General features: G+C 51.7%; 1 long non-coding RNA gene across 1 annotated transcript; it reads right to left on the reverse strand.

Annotated features, from left to right (window-relative positions):
• Positions 1-6585: 6585 nt before the first annotated feature.
• LOC119466864 lies at positions 6586-13571 on the reverse strand. Its single transcript, XR_005195366.1, has 3 exons — positions 13200-13571; positions 11456-11653; positions 6586-6614 (listed from the first exon to the last, which is right to left on the reverse strand). It is a non-coding gene; the product is annotated as an uncharacterized LOC119466864 (long non-coding RNA).
• Between the last annotated feature and the right edge of the window lie 10548 nt (positions 13572-24119).

Below are 24119 nucleotides of genomic sequence, written 5' to 3' on the forward strand. Positions count from 1 at the left end.
CTGGCAGCCTCAAAGGCCAGAACTGCGCTGAGCCCCGAGGGTGTGCCTCTCCAGTTCTCTCTCCTGGGCCCTGCCTGGTCATGAGGATGCCCAAAACGGTGGCTCCCGAAAGCAGGCCAAATCCAGCACTGGGGGAGGTGAAAGCATTTTGCCTCACAGTAAAAACCACCCCATGTTTGTGGTGTCACCCCACCATTTCATAGTCCCCCAGCCCCCCCAAAAGACAAGGGTCCTGGCTACTTCTGCCCAAAGTCACTCGTGAGAGTCTGGGCCATGACCCAACAATGAGTCTCTCACCGTCCCCACACCTCCCCAGGGACTCTGGCTTGGGGCAGGTGGGAAGGGCAGGAGCATCCCCGAGAGGACCCTCCAGAGGGAGCGCTGCTTACTTTACGCCCTCACCATACACACTCACACTCACACAGCACACACACTCCATACACCACACACCACACACCACACCACCACACCATCACCACACACATACATACCACATACATACACTACACACACCACACACACACAAACCACACACACCATCACCACACACCACACACACAAACCACACACACCATCGCCACACACCACACACCATCACACACTACACACACCACACACCATACACCACACACACACACCACATACACTCACCACACACATCACATACACATACCACATACAGACACACGCACTCTCATCATACACACTCCCTCACAACACACACATCACCACACACCACACACACACACAAACCCCACACACTCACCATACGCCACACACACACCACACAATCACACCCCCTCACCACACACACACCAGCACATACCATTGCCACACACACACCATACACACACCACATACACATATTCCATCACCACATACACTCCCTCACCATACACAGCAAACACAAATTCCATCACCACACACACACCCTCACCACACACACCCTCACCACACACATATCACCACACACTTACATCAACATGCACACACCGCATACCCTCACCACACCACATACACACACTGCATCACCACACACATCCTTACACAAAAGTACACTCACCACAGACACACCCTATCACCACACACACCCTATCACCACACACACCATACACCCTCACCACACATACACACACAACACACACAGTATTAGTTCATTCTCATATTGCTATAAGGAAATACCCGAGATTGGGTAATTTATAAAGGAAAAAGGTTTAATTGACTCACAGTTTCACATGGCTGCAGAGGCCTCAGAAAAATTACAATCATGGCGGAAGGGAAAGAGGCACGTTTTACATGGTGACAGGAGAGAGAATGCGTGCATAGGAGAAAGTGACAAACACTTATAAAACCATAAGACCTTGTGGGAACTTACTCACTATCATGAGAACAGCATGAGGGAAACCAGCCCCATGATCCAATCACCTCCCATCAGGTCCTTCCCTTGACATGTGGGGATTATGGGAATTACAATAGATGAGATTTGGGTGAAGACACAGAGCCAAATTATATCATTCCACCCCTGACCCCTCCCAAATCTCACGTTCTTACATTTTCATGATCTTACATGATCAAAACCAATTATGCTTTCCCAATAGTCTCCCAAAGTCTTAACTCATTCCAGTGTTAATCAAAAGTCCAAGTCCAAAATCTCATCTGAGACAAGGCAAGTTTCTTCTGGCTATGAGCCTGTAAAATCAAAAGCAAGTTAGTTACTTCCTAGATACAATGGAGGTACAGGCATTAGGTAAACACAGCCATTCCAAATGGGAGAAATTGGCCACAATAAGGGGCTACAGGCCCCATGCATGTCCGAAATCCAGCAGGGCAGTAAATCTTAAGGCTCCGAAATGAACTCCTTTGACTCCATGTCTCACATCCAGGTTACTCTGATGCAAAGGGTGGCTTCCACAGCCTTGGGAAGCTCCAGACCTGTGGCTGCCTCCATGGGCTGGCATTGAGTGTCTGCAGTTTTTCCAGGTGCATGGTGCAAACTGTTGGTGGGCCTACCATTCTGGGGTCTGGAGGATGGTGGCCCTCTTGTCACAGCTCCACTAGGCAGTGCCCCAGTGGGAATTCTGTGTGGGGGCTCTGACCCCACAGTTCCCTTCTGCACTGCTGTAGCAGAGGTTCTCCATGAAGGCTCTGCCCCTGTAGCAAACTTCTGCCTGGACATCTGTCAGGCATTTCCACATATCCTCTAAAAATCTAGGCAAATGTTCCCAAACTTCAATTCTTGATTTCTGTGCACCTTCGGGCGCAATACCATGTGTAAGCTGCCAAGGTTTGGGGCTTACACCCTCTGAGGCAATAACCTGAGCTGTATATTGGCCCCTTTTAACCACACCTGGGATGCAAGGCACCAAGTCCCAAGACTGCACAAAGCAGCAAGCCTGGCCCACAAAACCATTTTTATCTCCTAGACCTCCAGGCCTGTGATGGGAGGGTCTTCTGTGAAAACCTCTGATATGCCTTGGAGACACTTTCCCTATTGTCTTGGTAATTGACATTTGGCTCCTCATTACTTATGTGAGTTTCTGCAGCCAACTTGAAAATCTCCTCAGCAAATGGGTTTTTCTTTCCTATCACATCATCAGGCTGTATGCTCTGCTTCCCTTGTAAATATTAGTTCCAATTCCAAACCATCTCTTTGTGAATGTATACAACTGAATGCTTTTAGGAGCACACAAGTTATCTCTTGAATGCTTTGCTGCTTAGAAATGTCTTCCACCAGTTATCCTAAATCATCTCTCTCAGGTTCAAAGTTCCGCATATCTCTAGGGCAGGGGCAAAACGCCACCAGTCTCTTTGCTAAAGCAGAGCAAGAATCACCTTTACTCCAGTTCCCAACAAGCTCCTCATCTCCATCTGAGACCACCTCAGCCTGGATTTCATTGTCCATATCACTATCAGCATTTCAGTCAAAGCCATTCAACAAGTCTCTAGAAAGTTCCAAACGTTCCCACATTTTCCCGTCTTCTTCTGAATTCTCCTAACTGTTCCAACCTCTGCCTGTTGCCCAGTTCCAAAGTCACTTCCACATTTGGGGGTATCTTTACAGCAGTACCCCACTCTCTGTGGTGCCAATTTACTGCATTAGTCTCTTTCCATACTGCTATAAAGTGCAGGCCAACGTAGGGTCAGTTATGGAGGAAAGAGGTTGAACTCACTTACAGTTCAGCATAGCTGGGAGACCTCAGGGAACTTACAATCAAGGTGGAAGGTGAAGGGGAAGCAAAGCACCTTCTTCACAGGGTGGCAGGAAGGAGAAGTGCCAAATGAAGTCGGAAAAGCCCCTTAGAAAACCGTCAGACCTCGTGAGAGCTCACTCACTATCATGAGAACAGCATGATGGGAGGAGAAAACCACCCTATGATCTAATCACTTCCTACCAGGTCCCACCCTCAACACGTGGGGATTATGGGAACTATAATTTAAGGTGACATTTGGGTGGGGACACAGCCAAACCATATCACACACTCATCCCACACACACACTCACCAACCACACACGCACACCACAGAGACACACGCACACACCCTCACCACACGTACACACTCGCCACACCTTCATCACACACACACATTTCTGCCTGACTATAGCAAGGCAACTACATGCTGCCCCTGCCCCCCAGTTTCCTCCATGTCCAATGTTACCCACTCTCCCATCAGCCTCCCTTGCGGGAGTGCCTGGCTGAGAGGCAGCAGAGCCAGCGCCCCCAGCACTGTTGCTGGAGAAGCATGTGTGTCCAGGCTGGGCCAGGGCCGGGGGGGGGACGCCAGCTCCTCAGAGCACTGGGTTGCTCACGATGTCCCTGGTCAGGGGTTCTCTGGTGTCCAGTTCCTGGGACCGCCATGGAGGGCTTTGCAAGCATGGGGGACGGGACCCTCAGGACTGGCTTTCAGGAGGGCAGTGGAGGAAGGGGCTCCTACCCAGAGGAAGCACTGGGGCAGCTCCTGGAGCCCGCTGTGCCACCATCACCCATCACCATCCCTGGGCACCTCCACCACAGGGGCCAGGACGCCGGAGGGACCCCACAAGGGGCCAAGCCTAACATCCCGTGAGACCCCCCGTACATGGTCTGCCACTAGTTTTTAGCTGCGGCTCTTTTTTGTCAATGAAATCTCACAAGACAGCAAAGCAGACACAGGCCTAGCTGCCCAGCTGGAAGTAGGAGTGGGGGTCAGGCCACCCAACCTGTTGGCCCCCAAGTCTGTGAGCAGCAGGCACGCCTGAGCATGCAAGAGGCACCACGGAAGGTGCCAGAAAAAATATCCCTGTCCTTGTGGTGCTGCGTCCAACTGGGAGGCAGACACAGATCCTTTGTAAACAGAGCAGGGCTGGCTGTGAGCACAGCATAAGGACCTCAGAGTGACCTGGAGGGTCAGGCAGGCTTCCTGGAAGAGGTGAGGCTGCGCTGGGCTCAAAGGGTAAGCAGCAGTGCCTGGGCCAGGGGGAAGGGAGGCTGAGGCTACACAGAGCGAGAGCTGTGGCGGTCAAGGCCAGGGCTCCGGGGACAGACTGCCTGGGACTTGTCCCAGCTTCTTCCCTTCAGAGCAGCATAGACCTGGACGAGTTACTCAACCTCGTGGTGACTCAATGTCCTTTTCTGTAAATGGGGCATTTTGGTCCAAGAGCTGTGGTGAGATGAAGCTACTTGAGCACATGGGGTGTTTGGAGCATGGCCTGAGCACAGGGTGTTTGTGACATGTCTCCGGGCGTTGCTGGGGAGGCTGTTTCCAGGCTGCCTGGAGCCGGGCTTCTGCGGGTCAGGACTGTGCTGAGGATGGTTCTTCCCGGCCCTCAGCCCAGGTTAGACCCAAGTCCATATGCAGCGGGCACGCGGGGCTGCTGACGAGTCCCCCGGGCCGCCCCCGCAGAGCCAGTCCAGGGCGGTCCCACAGACTGTGTTCTGGAACACAGAACCCTGGGCTTCCGCAGATAAATGGCTTGCCCAGATCCATGGAGGGTGGGAAGCTACCATTTTTTTTTGAAATGCAATTCTTTATTAGAACTCAAGTTTGTGTTTGCAACCATTCAACAGAAGGGGTAAAACAAAAGCAATTCACCTCATCATTTCCCCACCCCCAACCCCACCTTCTGGGGCTTAAGTGTATCGGGCTTCCACTTAACCCCTGACTGGCTCTTGTTCCAGGGTTGAAATCACTCCAGAACCTATGCTCTTCCCACTTACCTTGTGGCTCCCAAGCTGGGCGTTCGGGGCCCCCAGTGACTTCAAATGCCTGCGCCACTCCCTCTCGGGCCTCTCCAGGTCCTGATGTGCTGGACACCTCCTCAAATCCAGCTGAGTGCAGTTTCTCCCACTTCCCAGGAAAGCCTGTCGCCTCCCATCCCTGCGTCTGCACGAAGCAAGTAGCGATGGACTGGAGCCTGCTCCATGGTGCCATGGCACGTCTGGGCCCTTGTGTCTTGCCCAAGTTGCAAGTCCAGCTCCTTGGCACCCACCGGGCACTGGGACAGTGTGGCCCAGGGGTGTGTCCTGAGCTCAGAAAGCCACTGCCCCATCCAGACAATGGCCTCCTCCGTAGCTTCTATTCTGCAAAACATCCACAAACCTCCGGATCACTGGCCTTTATTTCAAAACTAAACTGAAAAAATGTTAAAGTCAGTCGTTTATGGTGTAGAAAGAAACGGTTTAAATTATTGAAGAGCTACTTAATGTTTCAAAGCGAAGGCCACAGCAGGTGACGGGTGACTGTGCTGCCCACAGGCCCCTGCAAGCTGCGTGTGAGGAGCGTGCACCACACCCAGGGCAGAGCCCAGACCCCAGGGTCCATCGGCCTCCATCTGCGCTGGGCTCCTCCCCAGGGCCTTTGGCTTTGCGCCCAGGGGAGGCATCTCGCTCCCGGCAGACCGCTCCCATCTCGCTCTGCCCTCTCCTCCTCTCTCTCTCCCTGCTAACCCCATTAGGGAGCTGAAGCAGACTCTATTGTTCACAGAAATGGAATCATTTGATGTCCTTTTTATTTTCTAAAGTCAGCAGATAAAAATATTCTGTCTCTCTACGACTGGGCAACAGTGTGCACAGTGCTGCTTCTGGAAGCTTCTGAGGGCACAGCTCACCTGAGACTGACCCCCGTCCCAGGCCCAGTGGGCTCTCTCGTGGCCCCAGGGCTCAGGATCCCCAATCTCTCTTGTTGGTTCTCGTGTTCATTCATTCCCGCCAGGAGAGTGGTGGAGAAAAGGGTCTCTCCCCCAAAGGAGATGTCAGCGGCTCCTGGAGGCCTGCTGTGTCATTGCCCATCCCCATGCCTGGCACAATGGGGGAAGGGAAACCTCGGCCCTCTGAAGTTTTGCTGATAAATGAACTCACAGCCGGATGTGGTGGCTCACGCCTGTAATCCCAGCACTTTGGGAGGCCGAGGTGGGCGGATCACCTGAGGTCAGAAGTTACAGACCAGCCTGACCAATATGGTGAAACCCAGTCTCTACTAAAAATACAAAAATTAGCCAGGCATGGTGGAGTGCACCTCACCTGTAATCCCAGCTACAAGGGAGGCTGAGGCAGGAGAATCGCTTGAACCTGGGAGGTGGAGGTTGCAGTGAGCCAAGATCATGCCACTGCACTCCAGCCTGGGCAACAGAGAGAGACTCTGTCTCCAAAAAAAAAAAAAAAAGAAAAGAAAAATGAGCTCACATAAGGCAGAGTAATAGGTGAAAAGGCACACAAATGTATTTAATGAGTGTACATGGGAGCCTTCAGAATAAGACCCACAGATAAGGGGAAACTGTTTTCTGCTTAGGTTCAACAAATTCTGGACAGCGGTGAAATATGACTGCACAGAAGAGCACGGGCTAATGTTAGGCGCCTGGGCAGGACGCCCAGCAGGGCCTGTCCAGATTCTTTCTGGCCTCTCTGGGCAGCTTCCTTTCTTCTGGGTGTGGGCAGGGTCCTCTCCACAATGGGGTCTTACGCAGTCCAACAAGGTAGGTCAGAGAGTTTCTTTGTGGCCAGTTCTTAAGCAGCATGGTGGGAGAAATTTTGAGCAATATTTTTAGGTTTTAAGGTGGGCTTTGGGGAGAAGAGGTTGTGGTTTCTCTGACTCACCTCGAGGAAAAGGGATTCTAGTTTCCATGGCTGGGGGAATGGGGCTGAGAGGCAGGAGGGCATGGGAAGGTCAGAGAAAAGCTTTTGCTTCTGAGGCTGCTTCTGAGGCCTTCATTTTGGGGTGCTGTTTTCTGAACCCCAAGACTGGACACCTCATCCACAGGGGGGACCGCACAGAGAGCCAGAGTCAGAAGCTCCTTTGAGGCACCCTGGTCCATGGTGTGCATGATTTTAGTCGTGGGTCTTTTCTCTAATTACCTCCATTCGTTCCCTTGGGCCAGCCCTGAGGGGTGCTGAGACTGGGCTCCAGGGAGATGCTGCTACCCAGGCTGGGGCTGAGGACACCGAGTGCCACCTGCACCCCAGCAGCACACATCACACATCACACGGTTTCCTGTGTGTGTGGCCTTGGATTGATTCTTCCACCCGGAATAGGAACCCTGGAAAGCAAATCATTTTCCATCCTTGCTTTAACCAAAATAAAGGCTTTGGCCACCAGGCCCAGAGGCCCTCCCAGGCCAGCTCCTCCAGGGGTGGCCCCAGGCCTGCTATGTGCACCCCCACAACTCGGTTCCCCTCAGAGCCAGGTTTCATGAAGGGGGTTTGCTCTCCTCTGCTCCACATGGTCACTTCTGCTCTGAAACAACTGAGCTCTTCCCTCTGCTGCCCAATTGCTTACCGTCTTGGGTGCCAACCCCATGCCCTTTCTGGATCCGGCCCCTTCTTGCACTTTCCAGCAGCTTCTAGAAACCTGCCCTTCTCTGCATGCAGAGCTTTCCTCTCCGGATCTCCTACCTCTCTAAGGCTCTCCCTCGTCGGCCACTGCCCCCAATGTGGGTTTCACGAGGACCTGTCTTCAGCCTCCCTCCATTGTGGCCTCTCCCCTCAGGAAGGAGCTGTGTGGTGAGGACACAGTCCCTTTCCACCTAGTGCACACACTTTGCCCTTCCTTAACTGATCCTCCCACCTCAGCCTCCCAAAGTGCTGGGATTACAGGCCTGAGCCTCTGCACCAGGCCTGGACAGTGCTCTAAATGCTTTGCACCTATGAGTTCACTTCGTCCTCCCAAAAATTCCTACACAATAGATATATTATTGCCCCCATCCCGCCCCCAGAGCTGCAGAATCTGAGGCACAGAGAGGTAAAGGAACTTGTTCAAAGTCACACAGCTCACAGACAGCAAAGCTAGAATTTGAAGCCAAAGAACTGTGGCTCCAAAATCTAAACTGCCTTCTAGACCTGATATGAAGATTAACTAAGGCTCAATGCCAAATACCTCTCCTCTTGGCCCTGTTTTATTATAACAGTAGAGTCCTCGTGAGACTGAACCCACCTTTGCAGAATTCTGACTGAGACAGCGAAAGGGATCTAACTTAACTGACTCCATCTTGCTTCTAACCTCCAAGCTGTCCTTGTTCCTTCCTGGACACAGGCTGAACTGACTTTGGGAGAAAGTTAGTTGATAGTTTAAACAAAGACAGTAACAGCCCTTTCCCAAAGCAGACCTCTTCTTACCTGCAGACTAGATTGCCTTTCTAGAACTAACATTAGCCACAAGATTAGAAATTATGGTTTAGGAGTCATGCAGCTGGAGGCCTCAAGATTCTGGCCCTTCCTAAACTGCTTCCTAACCTGCTCAACATCAGCACTTGAGATATTTTGCAGACCCTGAACTTGATGGATCAGCTGGCACCACCCAGATCAATAAACTGGCTCATCTGATCTTGGGGCCCCACCCAGGAACTGACTCAGCGCAAGAAGACAGCTCCAACTCCCTGTGATTTCATTTCTGACCAATCAGCACTCCTGGCTCACTGGCTTCCCCCCACCCACCAAGTCATCCTGAAACACTCTGCTCACCAGCTGGGTGCGGTGGCTCACGCCTGTAATCCCAGCACTTTGGGAGGCCAAAGTGGGCAGATCACAAGGTCAGGAGATAGAGACCTTCCTGGCTAACACGGTGAAACCCTGTTTCTATTGAAAATGCAAAAAGAATTAGCCGGGCGTGGTGGCATGTGCCTGTAGTCCCAGCTACTCAGGAGGCTGAGGCAGGAGAATCACTTGAACCCGGGAGGTGGAGGTTGCAATGAGCCGAAATCGCGCCACTGCACTCCAGCATGGACGACTGAGCAAGACTCCATCTCATAAAAAAAAATCCTCTGCTCCCCAATTGCTCTGGGAGACTGATGTGGGTAACAATAAAACTCCCGTCTCCCACACAGCTGACTCTGTGTGAACTACTCTTTACTGCAATTCCCTTGTCTTGAATTGGCTCTGTCCAGGCAGCAAGCAAGATGAACTCTTTGGGCGGTTACAAAACCCCACCAATTTTCAATATTTGAGGTCAAATAGGACAAGCTCAAGCCACTCTTTAGGTGTCTGTCCACTGTGCTCTGCATGTATTTCTCCAGCAGCTACAATTCACTGAGGGCCTGTCGCATGCCACGCATTATGTGCGGGAATTTAGGTTCAGCATCTCTAATCCAACAATAACAACCCTGAAGGTAGATTTGAGCATTTGCCCATTTTACAGATGAGGAAACGGAATCCGAAAGAGCTTTTGTGAAAAGCTGAGCCAAGATTCAATTTCAGGCATGTGTGACTTCAAGGCCTGAGGGCTTTCCATCCCGCGGTCTCCTGGCTCCACAGTGATGGCCCTCCTTGGTTCTTGTGTCTGACCTTAGACTCTAAACCCTTCGGGATCACGCATGTTTGCATCCCCAGGCTCCACAACAGTGTTAGGCAGGTGACAGAACTTGTTGGTTAAGCGGGTAAGCAGTGAGCGAATGAATGGGCTAAGCCCTGTGCCCTTCTGTCCAAGAGCTCAGAAAAGGCATCCTGCCCAGAAACTGCATTCCTGCTGGCCCCAGGAACAAGGCACATCCTGCTACAAAGACCTGCAGAGCTGTCCTTCATCCAGAATGTGGTGCCCCCTCCCCAAGCCCTCCACCACCCTGGCCCCCAGGTCTGATCTCTGCAGAGCCACCCTTCCACACTCACCAGTTACAGGATGGGCCTTCTCGTGAGTCCTGCTGTCACTCATGGAAGGAACTGACTCTGTGCCCCTCAGCCCCAAGGGGCAAGTGGCCGCCCTGCCCGAATGCCCAGGCTCTCTGGAATGAGTCACACCCTGCTGGACAGTCACCATCCACAAATGCCTGTGGCCATTTCCAGCACGCTGTGGGCTCGGGGTCTCTGCTTCCCATGGTTCCTCCTTTTCTTGGGATCTGTTTTTGGGAAATGGTACCACTGTCCTTCTAGTCACCCAAGCGTGTGTGCTCAGAGTCTGTCCACCAAGTGCCACTCAGTCACTGGGTGCTGCAGAGTCCTTCTGAGCAGGCTGGTCTAGCACCCAAGCCCAGGCCCCTCAGTCTCTCCTCAGCCAAGAACGGGACTTCCTCTGTCCCTGAGCTCTCTCAGGTGCCCTGTGCTCCGGCCTGGCCGGCCACCCTCTCTCTCTTTCCCAAAAAGCCTTGCCCACTGCCTTTGCCATGGGATTGCTGTTCCTAGAATTCAGCAACCCTGCCAGCCACTCCTGAGTCCCCCTGATTCACTCCCCACACCCCACCTTCTGCTTCCCTCCTCCTTCTCCCCTTCCCCAGGAGGGAAATTGAAGACAGTTAAAAATAGAACAAATCAAAGTGCACAGGCCAAAGCCAAGCACTGCTCAGCAGGAAGCACCTGAGGCTTGGACCCCTGCTGGAAGGAGCCCCAGGCAGGCCTCATCCTCCCCTCCCTGCCACCTCCTCTGCCTCCTCTGTATGTTCAAATCCTGCCAGACTTGCACCCAGCTGGAGAGATGATGTGCAGACTGCAGGCTGTTGCTGGTGCGTGGGGAGCCAGGAGCTCCGGCACGCGTGGATTTAAGAGCAGTTCCGTCTGTGCTAGCTGGCCGCCACCTTGCTGTGCTCCAGGAGCAGGTCAGAGCCCCCAGGGGTCCTTCTGTGAGCCATAGTCTAGAAGAAAATGGCAGGGGAGGGAGGCTGGAGCAGGGGACTAGGGTTGCCAGATAAAACACAGACACTCAGGCCTAGTTAAATACATTTCAGAGCAATTGCTAATCATTTGCTAGTATAAGTATATCCCAGGCAATATTTGGGATATATTTAAGCTAAAAAAAAAGTTTATTTGTCGTTGATGTGAAATTCAAATTTAACTAGGTGTCTCGTTTTGTTTGCTTCGCACAGGTGCTCAATCAGGCACCTGTGGGTCGCCCCCATGGGAAACCCTGCGGGGCCTATTCCCCATCCACACCCGGCGCTCCAGCACAGGGGAGGGAAAGAGAGGTGGGTGGAAGGCTGTACTCTTTCCCTAGTGCTGCCTCAACAAAGTTACACAAACTGGGGCGGGGGGTGAGGGGGTAAGAACAACAGAAAGTTGTCTCACAGTTGCGGAGGCTGGAAGTCTGGAATCAAGGCATGGGCAGGGCCTCGCGCTCTCTGACGGCTCCGAGGAGGGGACCTTGCCGTGCCTCTTGCAGCTCCCGGGTAGTGTGCCTTGGCTCTTAGACACCCCACTCCAACCTCTGCCTCAGTTGTCATAAGGCGTTGTCTCCAGTGTGTTCCTGCGTCTCTGTTTCCTCTGCTTCTAAGGACACCAGTCATTAGAGGAGGGTCCACCCGAATCGAGTGTGATCCCATCTGAATCTAAAAGGACCTTATTTCCAAGTAAGATTGTGCGGAGCCTCACGCCTGTACTCCCAGCACTTTGGGAGGCTAAGGTGGGAGGCTCACCTGAGGTCAGGAGTTGGAGACCAGCCTGACCAACATAGAGAAGCCCCATCTCTACTAAAAATACAAAATTAGCTGGGCATGGTGGTGCGTGCCTGTAATCCCAGCTACTCAGGAGGCTGAGGCAGGAGGATTGTTTGAACCCAGGAGGCAGAGGTTGCGGTGAGCCGAGATCGCACCATTGCACTCCAACCTGGGCAATAAGAGTGAAACTCCATCTCAAAAAAAAAAATCAAATATCTGCTCCAGAAGTCCATAAAGGCCAAATCCATGCAACTCCAGGCAGGAGCTGGCACTCAGTGACACCTCGGGCCTGGATGAGGAGGCTGGAGCCGCCTTCACCCTTTTCTTGCAAAGGGCCTTTCAGAAGGGGCACCCACCCCGCCCCAGAAACCAGCAAAATGGCGCCAGCATCACTACAAGAAAGCTCTGGAAGCAGTGTGTGTGTTCCTGGGGCCATTAGTCAAGTCTGTGCAGGGTGGAGGTTCTGTGAGAGGCTGAGCTTCTGCGGAGGGAAAGGAAGAGCTGTGCCCAGGCCTGCTAAGAGACTGCCCAGGCCAAACGCCCCCATGCCTTCAGGCCCAGAGTCCATTCTGTCCTCCCGCCTGGAGCCTGGCCAAGGGAGGGAGTGCCAGGCTGATGAAAGTGAGAAGCTCAGCCGGGCACGGTGGCTCTTGCCTGTAATCCCAGCACTTTGGGAGGCCGAGGTGGGTGCATCACCTGAGATCAGGAGTTTGATACCAGCCTGGCCAACATGGTGAAACCTCGTCTCTACTAAAAATAAAAAAAAACAATAATAATAAAAGATTAGCCAGGCATGGTGGTGGGCGCCTGTAATCACAGCTACTTGGGAGGCTGAGGCAGGAGAATCGTTTGAACCTGGAAGGTTGGAGGTTGCAGTGAGCCAAGATCACACCATTGCACTCCAGCCTGGGCAACAAGAACGAAACTTTGTCTCAAAAAGAAAAAAAGAAAACGAAAGTGAGAAGGCTTAGGTGAGGGATTGCGCGCTGGCTTCTGACAGCCGCAGAGGGGCAGAGGAGTTGGGTGCTGCCGCTCCCTGGGGAGCCTCTGGGAATCCCACTGATTCCGCCAGCAGTGGGGCCCGGCCCTGCCGCAGCCTCGTCCTGGAGCCCAAACCGTGCTGTGAAAACGCGCAGGGCCGCGGGCGGACACAGGCTGGGCTCCCTCCCTTGTTTTCTGGGGCCTCTGGGTGGAGAAGCCCTCGCTTCAGCCACCTCATAATTAATACTGGAATAATGGAGTGCATTGTCGGGGCAGCCAAAGGAATAGGAGCGAGGTGGAGAGCAGTCCACATGTCACGCACCGAAACCAGCAGCCTGGCCCCCAGCACGCAGGCGCAGGGTGGGCTCCTTCTCAGGGCCCTGCACTGCCTCCACCTCCCCCTCGGCACGCGTCTTCTCATGGGCACACGGGAGACGGCACCACTCTTGCCCAGGACCTGGCTGCCTCTCCGGGGAAAGGGGGTGAGAGGACATCCCTGTAAGGCTCTCCCCTCATTGGTGGGGTCTTCACGACACACTTGATTTTCTGGGCCTACGGAATCCTCTTTCTAATCAGATAAAGGCTCCAAACCTCCTTCCAGCCTTCCTCCCTGCCTCCCGGGCAGTCACCCTCATAGCCCTGGAAGAGTCTCCAGAGATGTGGAAATTCAAAGGCTGAATGCTCCATTATGTGGCTCTGGCAAATGGCTTGTCTCCTAGGGAGAGATTTGAAGGAGTGGGTCTTTGTGGAGCTGGAGATGCTCTGACCCGCCCCGGGCGCTATGGAGCAGGCGGCGCCTTGCACGTGTCTGGCCCAGAGCCTACTGGGCATGACTTGTGTATCTTGAGAAAAGTGCCATTGGTAAGCAGGATCGGCCCTGACGCAATGACTGGAATACATATTCTTTTGTTGTATTTGACCGAGTGTAGAAAGTTATCACAAGACAAAAGTATGCCAGATTGCAGGGTCATTTATTATGCCGGCGACCACAGAGGACTCACGTCTCTCCAACCTGTGGCGGCAACAGGAGGGTGCCACGATTTTTTATACCCGAAAAACCACCTTGGGAGTGGGGGTGAGGGGCAGGGATGGGGATGAAAAGGCTTCAGACATTCCGAGGGCTAGTGGATTCTGTAAATTACCTCCTGGGCAGAGATGAGGGTGGGGGTCTCCGGACATTCCAAGGGATGGGGACTTTTGTCATTCCGTTTGTTACTTAAGTGGTTTACAGAAGTCAAGATAAACATTTGTTTACACATTATCTGGTTAAGGTGGAAATCACAGACCTTAGTTACTTATTACAAGTCACAGGAGCCAGGATGGAACTAGCTTGGGCTGCTTAGTCTGGCAATTGCCGGTAAGCAAAGGCTAGCAATTCTGGCAGTTACTGATAAGAAAAGGTAAGCAGCTTTTACATAGTGGCTAGTTTGCAAAGCAAACTAGCAGTTTTATTTACAGTAGCCAAGGCTAGCAGTTATTGTGAGGAGAATGGGGCAGCCATTTCAACTTATCTAAAAACAGTTTTGCATTTTATAAAATAGTTTTGCTCTGGTTCTGGCTCTAGGCCAGCACAATATCACAGTTTTATCTGGATTTGTTTTGCTTTCTTTTCTTACTTTGGGCTCTGGGGTCCATGTGCACACCCTGCATCCTGCAGGATTGTTGCGTAGGTACCAGGTATTGATCGACTTACCACCTATGCAACTTACGACCATTCGACTTTACGACCACAATCCCTAGCCACGACTGCTCCGCGCTGCTGAAGACAGAGGACCTGCAAACCACCTCTGAACAGGAGGAAGCCAGGAAGGAGCCAGTGGGAGAAATTGCCTCCGGGGTCCAGAAGCAGGAGACTAGTAAGTCAGGGCACCCCCAGGCTTGAGCTAAAAATGAGGCTCCCACCCTATTCGTCTTTGCAAATCACTTCATCTCACTGGGCTTCACTCTACTCCTAGGACACAGGGAGAGCCACTACCCAAGACTGTCTTGAGGGGGAACGATGTTAATAACAACGACTGTGAGTCTCTTTTCCTGTGCACTGATTACCAGTGCTGTATGAGTGCTTATTATTAATAATAATAATTTAGTGCCGACTTTACCGCTTTTGTGTAACAGTGAGTACCTGGATTCTAATTATCTGTCTTATTTTAATATTTATGGAATTAATCAAACTTTTTAATGGAAAACCCCAAATGAAATTACCAAGAGCATGCTTCAATGAAGACAGATGCGGCACGCTGTGGGAAAAGACAGCTCAGCTTTGTAGTATTACTGGGGACAGCTCAGGGTGCCGGCTGGCCCCTGAGCCAGGCAGGGTGGCAAGGCACAGCCTGGAGCCCTAAGGCAGGGCCTGTGGCATCCCAGGCAGCAGCCCATCTCTGGTCCCCCAAGAAACAGGGTCTCCACAGCCCAGCTGCCACCCATGCTCATAACAGGGGTCAGGGGTTCATCTGCTCATCAAGGCTAAACTGTACACTGGCCAGGCCCTGTGCTGATAGGTGCTCCTGGCTGGCCCCATCCCCTGAGAGACAAGTAGCAAAGCCAGGTCCAAGCTCTGTCTGAAGATCAAGCAGAAGCTCCTCTTACAAAGAGCTCCGGAGCTCAGCGACTCGCTCCCAGTCATCGGTCTGGAACCTTTGCTGGTGTCGGCAAGCTCAGAAATGCCATCCCTGACATTATTTCAAATCTGGAGGATCAGCAGCCTGGGCTGAGCCGGCCAGCTGATGGTCACCGAGCGTCCCACTAAGATCTGGGGCTCCCAGGGCACTAGGCTAGAGTGTAGGGTGGGTGACAGATGCCTCTGCAGAAACATCCCAGCTCCTGTGGACTAACTGCTGAGGGTTATGTGGCCCTGCGGGAAAGGCTTTCTATGTGCTCCTGAATTTTAGTTTTCCAACAACCCTGTGGATTGGTTACTGTTATTTTTTCCATTTCACAGATGAGGAAACTGAGGTGAAAGAGGTGAAGCTGCTTGCTTGAGGTCACAGAAAGTGCTATACTGAACGGTCTGGGCTTTGAACTTGGGCCGGGCAACATCCGTGCCTCTGCTCTGAGCCAGGGCCCTCCACTGCCTCCCACCTCCTTTTCTGAATCCGTCTTTCTACAGCTCCTTGACTGGGGACCTGAGACCCTGGGATTACTGTGTGACTTCCAAAGTGTGACGTTCTTGGAATTGTGGAGGCCCTTTTCTAGCCCGATTTATGTCTTCCTCTGCATACCTCACCCCCAGCCATCTTCAGGACACAGCCAGGGCTAAACAGGGCATGATAGCATCACCTGGGGAGCCTGAGAAATCCCGATGCCCAGGTTGCACCCCCACGCATGTGCCCCATGCCCTGGGACCCAGGCATGGGTAATCCCTGCTATAGCAGTGGGTTTGGTAAGAACATCCATATAAAGCATTCAGAAAATGGTATTCTGTCACGGAGCCAGGGTTCCACTGGGCTTCTTAATCCCAGCCTCTCACCAGAATCACCTGGGGAGCTTTCAGAAATACCCAGGTGTGGGCCTAACCCCCAGAGATTCTGTTTAAATAACATAGTTTTTTAACTTCCCAGTTGATTTTAGCCTGTCATCTATGTGATGATGTCCTGGTTTAGGATGAAAACTAATTGTCTGCAAAGAAATTTACCCTGGGGCTGGTTGCGGTGGCTCATACGTGTAATCCCAACACTTTGGGAGGCTGAGGTGGGTGGACTACTTGAGCCCAGGTGTTCAAGACCAGCCTGACCAACATGGCAAAACCCTGTTTCCACTAAAAAATATACATTAAAAGAAACAAAAAAGAAATTTACCCTAAGAAGTGCATACTACCCTTCCCAGGGCTGATGTCCTATTGTCTTTCCCTGTGAGTTCAAAGGTCACCTACTCAGAGGGGTACCCCCTGACCCCCCACCTCACTCCCAGCGACAGTAACTCCATCCCTGCTCTCTGCCACTTTATCTAGTTCCCTCATCCTCATAGCATATTTTACTGTCTTGTGTTGAATAAAGTTCCCCTAAAACTCATGTCCACCCAGAACCTGGGGATTCCACCTTATTTGGAAAGAGCGTCTTTGCAGGTATACTCAACTTAACAGGACATCGTGGGGGATATAGGAATTAGAAAAGTCCCTCTTCAAAGTTTCCTTTCTTGTTTAAGAAAAATTCCTAAGTGTGAGAAATAATAGTTTGTTTTAAACACTTTCTCAAAAGCCTTCTTGCTTTTTGCTAGAAGCCCTACCCTAGGTAGCTTTTGGACATGCTTACAGGCACGTAGTACGTTCTGTGTCCTTGTATCTTACCCAAGCTGTCTGTGCAGGACGCGCTCACAGGCCTGTCCCAGCTCACAGCCTATGTCTCTTCCTTATTTGGATTCCTTTTTTGCTCTCCATTGCTTTTACCTGTTTAGAAAAGTTTCAAGTTATTAACCAATCGGGTTTTAGCTTAGATTGTGAGGCCTGGCTCCAGCCAAAGGAGATCAGACACAGCAGTAAGAGCAACGCCAAACTAGGAAGAAGTAAATGTGTCTGCTTTCCTTTGATCATTGTACTCTCATGGCAAGATTGCTAACGGGAGTACCCTTTCTGCAGGAAGTAAAAAGAATTGCTTTGCTTGGAGGTCCTTTGTCCCAGGACTAATTTTTCTTTGTGGCACCAAAAAGAAAACTTTTATATATAAAAGGGGATCAGGCTGAGCCTCAAAGCCAATATCACTTAGAAGAAGAAAGCCTGAGCTCTGTTCCCAGCTACTCGGGAGGCTGTGGAGGGAGGACCGCTTGGCCCAGGAGGTTGAGGTTGCAGTGCTATGATTGCGCCCCTGCGCTCCAGCCTGGATGACAGAGAGCAACTTTGTCTCTAAAAATAAAAATGAAAAACAGAAGAGGAAAATCTGGATGCAGAGACACCCAGGGAGAGCGCCAGGTGAAGGAGGAGGCCAGGTGAGGCGTCTAGAAGCTGAGGACTGCCAGCAACTGGCAGAGGCTGCAAGAGAGCCGGAAGCCCCTTCCCTTGAGCCTCCAGAGGGAGCAGGGCCCACGACACCTCGATCACAGACTTCAGCCTCCAGCACTGCGAGAGAACGGGTTTCTGTTGTGTTAAGTCACAGTGTGCGGTCACTTGCTACAGCAACCACGGGGGACTAGTGCATTCACCTCTGGAAATGACGGGATTTATTCCTGGCTCTGCTTACCTGTGGCCCAGCTCCCCGACGGCACATGAGCAACGGTAGAAGCACCTTGTCTGCTCACTGCTCCAGCCTCCGCACCCGAAACAGTGCTGGAAACACTGCTGGTTCACAGACGTTCTCAAAACTTTTGCTTAAACAAATAAAAGGCATAATCCTGCCATCTCAGGCAGACGGGTGAGCTCTGCTCGGCTTGTGCGGGACAGAAAGGGATACACTTTAACACTTGTGGCAAGGGGATCATTGTTCTAAATGTTTTATTTTCCTGTTATCATTCAACCACTTAACAAGCGTGTGACGTAGATGCACTGATTATTCCCATTTCACAATGAAGTAACTCAGGCTCGGAGGTGACGTCAGCTGCTGGAGTGCAGACGGCACGGAAGTGGGAAAGCGAGGAATCGAACCCGGGGTCATCTGACTTGAGAAACCCCGTGCTTTCCACAGTGTGGCCTAGCCAGCACTCACCTGCTCCAATCCAGAGAGCAGGCCGAGCCAGCCAGGGCCTCACTTGGCAAGGTGGCCAAACCTGGCCTTGACAAACGTTTCTCCAAATTCCTGTCCTCTCAAGCATCTTTCTCTGTCTCCCTTACAATCACTTCTGGAATTTGAGCTGGACACCTAATTTATCAAGGGCCCTGGAGCCTTCTGGAAGACCACCTAAAGAGGACAAGTCCAAATTAGAAGTGTTTATCTTGTTTCTGAACACGATGCTTTCGCGTCTCGGCTTTTCCTAGGAAGCACTTTGTTCAGGAATGAAGTTGGCTGAGACTAACCTGCGCTCACATTCCTGGCGACGGAAGAGCGTGCCCTGTTTTTACACTGAAAAAGACGGAGCAAGCTGTATCCCCGGGGAAAGTGAGTAAATCCAATTCTGGCCGATCCTTTTGCAGGGCTCTTAGGACTGCAGGAGGATCTGGATTTGCCAAGTCCAAGAAGCCCAAGTCACCTCTGCCTAAAAATGATTAACAAGGACCTGCTTAGTCTCTTTCCGGTGACGACTGAGCATGCCGTGAACCTGAGTGTTCTGTGCGCTGCCTCGACATACCTCTAAATTATTCTGACATCTTCCTCCTCTTCTCCTCTGCTGGAGTCCAGCTTTAATTAATTTTCAGTAACAAGTCAATTGTCCCCTGTTTTTTAATTTCCCTTCAAAACTGTTCATCACCAGAGCCATATTAGTCATAAGTGACAGTTGCAAACTGAAATCGATATCCACATCACCAAAGACATCAGAGATAGCAAAGGCCAGTGAGGTCAGCCGGCACACGCCAGGCGGGATCGTACTCACGGGTCCCAGCGGAGCCTGGCTCCTCTCTGGCCTAGCCTCCCACCTCTCTGCTCTTGCCAGGCTGCCATCAACCAGGAATCCGCAACCAACTTCATCCAGCTCTTTTGCCCTTGAATAAAGTAACCACTGAGAAATGAGTGATGGAGGAAGGAATACGGGGAGAAGAAAAAAAGAGCAGGTGACCTGGAAGAGACAACGGGAAGAGTGAGCAGGGAAATGCAGAGGCAGTGAAGGCAGAAAGATTTTGCTGCAAGTGGCGGCCTTGGGAACATCTCTTCTTAGTGACGTCAAGGACTCCCATTTGCATCCCCAGGAAATAAGAATTAAAGAGGAAAGGGGATCGTGCGGTGGCTCATGCCTATAATCCCAGTACTTGGGCAGGCTGAGGAGGGATGATCCCTTGAGCGCAGGAGTCTGAGACCAGCCTGGGCAACACTGTGAGCCCCCATCTCTAACAAGCAGGAAAAAAAATTCAGCCAGGTGTGGTGCACACTGGTAGACCCACTACTCAGGAGGCTGAGGCAGGAGAATTGCTGGAGCCCAGGAGGTCCAGGCTGTAGTGAAGTATAATTGCGCCACTGCACTCCAGCCTGGGTGACAGAGTGAGACTCTGTCTCCAAAAAATGAAAGAGGGAAAGGGAAGTGTGGGGAGTGGAGAAATAAATGAAGACCTAAGCAGTGAGAACAGCCAGAGGCTATTTGTTCAGAGCTTGCCATAGCAATGGAATCAGCCACCTTCACTTACTTTCTGGCAGAGACTCAAAGGCAGGCAGGGGCATGGGAAAGCTTCAGAGCAGAAAAGGGGAAGGCGTCAGGTGTGCCCTGACTATGATCAGGGCCCCTTCAGGGCCAGAGGCTCTATGTTCTAGTTAAGCTTGCACCAAAGGCTTCCTTCATTGGCACTGGGGTGTTAGGAATTCTTTCCCTTGTGAAATTGGTGGTACTGGAGACACTTGGTAGCGGGGAAACCAAGTACCCTGCATGAACGGGGCATGGGAGTCGTGAGCCTCTAGACTCTCACACTGGGAGACAGACAGGTCTAGAATCCTGACTGCATCTGGGTATACTCTCCTCCCTGCCCGGAGCCACTCAGCAGAGCGTGTGTTGCGGGATTCATTTCGAAGGTAACTTGATCCTGCCATTAGAATATTCTCACATGTGTCCCACAGAGAATCTCTCCAGAAGGTCCGAGAGCAGAGGGGCTTCACCAAGCCCAGAGGTACAAGGCATGGATTTGTGCTGGGCCTGCTGCGTGCGACCTGTACATTTGTCAGCAATTGGCTGGAGACTCACTTTCATCATACACACCAGCGGGCAGGAGGCTGAGAGGGGAAGGTGAAATTCCCCGCCATTGTTGGAGGGCGGTGATATTTTCCAGAGTATGGACAACTTGGCTTAGGTCTGTTATTTTTATTTATTTATTTATTTTTTGGAAATGGAGTCTCACTCTGTCACCCAGGCCACAGTGTAGTGGCTTAATTCACCTTCCAGGTTCAAGCGATTCTCCTGCCTCAGGCTCCCAAGTAGCTGGGGCTACAGGCACGAGCCACCATGCCCGGCCAATTTTTTTTGTATTTTTAGTAGAGACAGGGTTTCACCGTGTTAGCCAGAATAGTCTCGATCTCCTGACCTCCTGATCAACAAGTCTCAGCCTCTTCTATCACCCAGGCTGGAGTGCAGTGACGCAATCTCGGCTCACTGCAACCTCCATTTCCTGGGTTCAAGTGATTGTCCTGCCTCAACCTCCCGAGTAGCTGGGACTACAGGTGTGCGCCACCACGCCCAGCTAATGTTTTTGTATTATTCGTAGAGACCGGGTTTCACCGTGTTAGCCAAGATGGCCTCAACCTACTGACCTCGTGTTCCACCCGCCTCAGCCTCCCAAAGTGTTGGGATTACAGGCATGAGCCACCACGCCCGGCCTAGATCTGTTCTTAACAGCCCAGCAAGAGGTGAGCAACAAAGAGGTTCCTGATCTCACAGCTTAGAAACGAAGGACAGACAGCTGGAGAATTCACTCAAAAGAAATTGCTTACATTTCGCCAGAGCTCTAGGTTTCTGCTTGGAGACTCACTGGTCCAAGGCTGGCCAAGCTGGGGACAGCGTGGCCGTCAGCACTCCTGCGCCTCCACAGTCCAGGCGTGGGCAAGCACGCGAGACCACTGTGGCATAGCCCTTTCCACCCCACGCCCAGGGGCTCAGGGGAAATCTGCCCTGGCTCTTCCAAGTTAGAAGAGGAGACTCCAACCATCAATGCACCAGAGGAAAGGGCCATGAATGTGGGTGGGCAACCCAGAGGCCCCAGCCATGCCTTGCCCAAAGTCTAGGGCCAGCAGAGAGGAACTGCCTTTGTCACAGGGTGCTAAGAACAGATCGTCCCACTGTTTGTTTGTTTGTTTGGTTTGGTTTTTCGAGACAGGGTGTCACTCTCTTGCCCAGGCTGGAGTGCAGTGGTGCAATCACAGCTCATTGCAGCCTGTACCTCCTGGGCTCCAGTGATCCTCCCACCTCGGCCTCCTGAGTAGCTGGGACCACAGGCACAACCCAACACGCCCAGTTAAGCTTTGTATTTTTTTTTTTTTCTTAGAGACAGGGTCTCACTATGTTGCCCAGGCTGGTCTCGAACTTCTGGGCTCAAGCAGTCCTCCTGCCCTGGCCTCCCGAAGTGCTGGGATTACAGGCGTGAGCCACTGCACCCGGCCGCCTCCCGCTGTTTACCTCTGTGCTCATTCAAAATTTCCTGCAGTAAAAGCCCTGTGAGGAATTACATCACAAAATAAAAAATATATTATCTAGTGATATTTATGTGTTTATTTTACAATACTTTATTATATTCTAAGTATAAAAATACAATGTTATAATAAACACATTCTATATTATAAATACATTGTATATAATAATCTACATAAGATAAATATCACAAGATCTCAATAAACTACATATAAATATATTTGGCTGAGCCCCTCTCATCTTTCCTGTCTCGGTCATTTTTCTGGGCCGCAGACCCCTTCTTTGGGGCTGTAAAAGCCCCTCCAGAATTCATGCAATCGAGGAAAGTCGGAGGAGATTTTTGGTCTTTAACTCCACGGGGTTCAGGGAGACTCATGGACAAGCCCAGGCTCCTCTGCTCCTGGGTCCTCTCCCCTGGGCTCAAGTCACCCACCAGGCCTTCCCAGAGGCTGCCAAGGCCACGTGTGGCACACAGGGTCTCTGTCACCTTCCCGAGGGTGGGAGCAGAAGACAGACTCTTGCCATCCCCGCAGCCCTGCTGCTGTCCCCACCGAGCCTCTCCTGCACCCTCCCTCCCCAGACCAGAGGGTCACTCCCCACCTCCAAGCCTTGGCAGGTTAGAGTCTCAAAAGCCAAGGCCAGACTTCACTCAAACAGTAACAATAGGGACTGGTGGTGACTCTGGCAAACTGGAACAGACCCATACCCCCTAAAATCATTTGAATTTACTTCATAAAAATCGCAGTAATATCTACATATTTTGTTTGTTTTTTGAGACAGAGTCTCACTCTATCACCCAGGCTGGAGTGCAATGGCATGATCGTGGCTCACTGCAACCTCTGCCTCCTGGGTTCAAGCAATTCTCCTGCCTCAACTTCCCATGTAGCTGGGACTATAGGAACCCACCACCTCACTCAGCTAATTTTTGTATTTTTAGTAAAGACGGGGTATTGCCATGTTTGCCAGGCTGGTCTCGAACTCCTGACCTCAGGTGATCTGCCCACCTCAGCCTCCCAAAGTGATGGGATTACAGGCATGTGCCACCATCCCCGGCCAGCAATATCTAAATTTGGCCTGCAGGCCACGAATTTCTAGCCTCTGGCTCAGATCATTTTGTTTTATGTTGTAGAGACAAGATCTCCCTCTGTCACTCAGGCTGTAGTGCAGTGGCATGATCATAGCTCACTGCAGCCTTGAACTCCTGGGCTCAAGCAGCTCAAGCGATCCTCCCACCTCTGCCTCCCGAGTAGCTGGGACTCTAGGCATGCATCACCACACCCGGTTAAGTTTTGTATTTTTTTTTTTTTTTTTTTTTTAGATACTGGATCTCACTACGTTGCCCAGGTTGGCCTCAAACTCCCGGTCTCAAGCAATCCTGCCACCGCAGACTCCCAAAGCACTGGGATTATACCACACCCAGTTCAGACATTTAAAAATAATGTCATGGGTGATTATTATAAAAAGGCAGCCAGGCAAGAACAGAGACACTGAAGACTGCTGTGTGCAGATGGAGTATTTGGGGTGCATCTGTGAGCGAAGGAACATCAGAGACGGCCAGCAAGTCACGGGAAGCTGGGAAGAGACAAGGACAGGTTCCCCTTCAGTTTCAGAGGAAGCCGGGCCTGCGACACCTGGATTCCAGACTTCCAACTGCACCGCTATGAGGCATGGCTGTTGGTTAAAGCCAATGTGATGATGATTTAGTGATAGTAATGATATGCCTGTAACACCTCCTAGGGATACTCCGGAATTGAAGGAGGGGGTGATCTCTCTGTCTTTCCCATTTGTGAGGCTACGGGCAAGTAAATAGGATACAGTTAATTTTTCCATCAGCTCAAAGTTTTTGACACATCACTCTGTCTCAGAGGATGCTTCAGGGACTTGGGTCAGTCACCCTGGCCTGCCCTGTGCACCAACCAAGAATACACCAAACAGACCCGCCTGTTTACAGCATCCCTGAGCCGCATCCCACATCCCTGCCACCCTTGGAGCCAGGGGGAATCCAAAGAGTGCTACTGCCCACCGAGGAGGTGAGGCGCTCCTGCCCTTGTTTCCCGTGGAATGCCTGTGCTTCGGCCTCCCTGCCTTCACAGAGAGTGGGCTCTTGCATGGAGGATGGCCCTCTGCAGGAA

This window comes from Cebus imitator, unplaced genomic scaffold (assembly GCF_001604975.1).
Source record: "Cebus imitator isolate Cc_AM_T3 unplaced genomic scaffold, Cebus_imitator-1.0 Scaffold11, whole genome shotgun sequence".
Lineage (NCBI taxonomy): Eukaryota > Metazoa > Chordata > Mammalia > Primates > Cebidae > Cebus > Cebus imitator.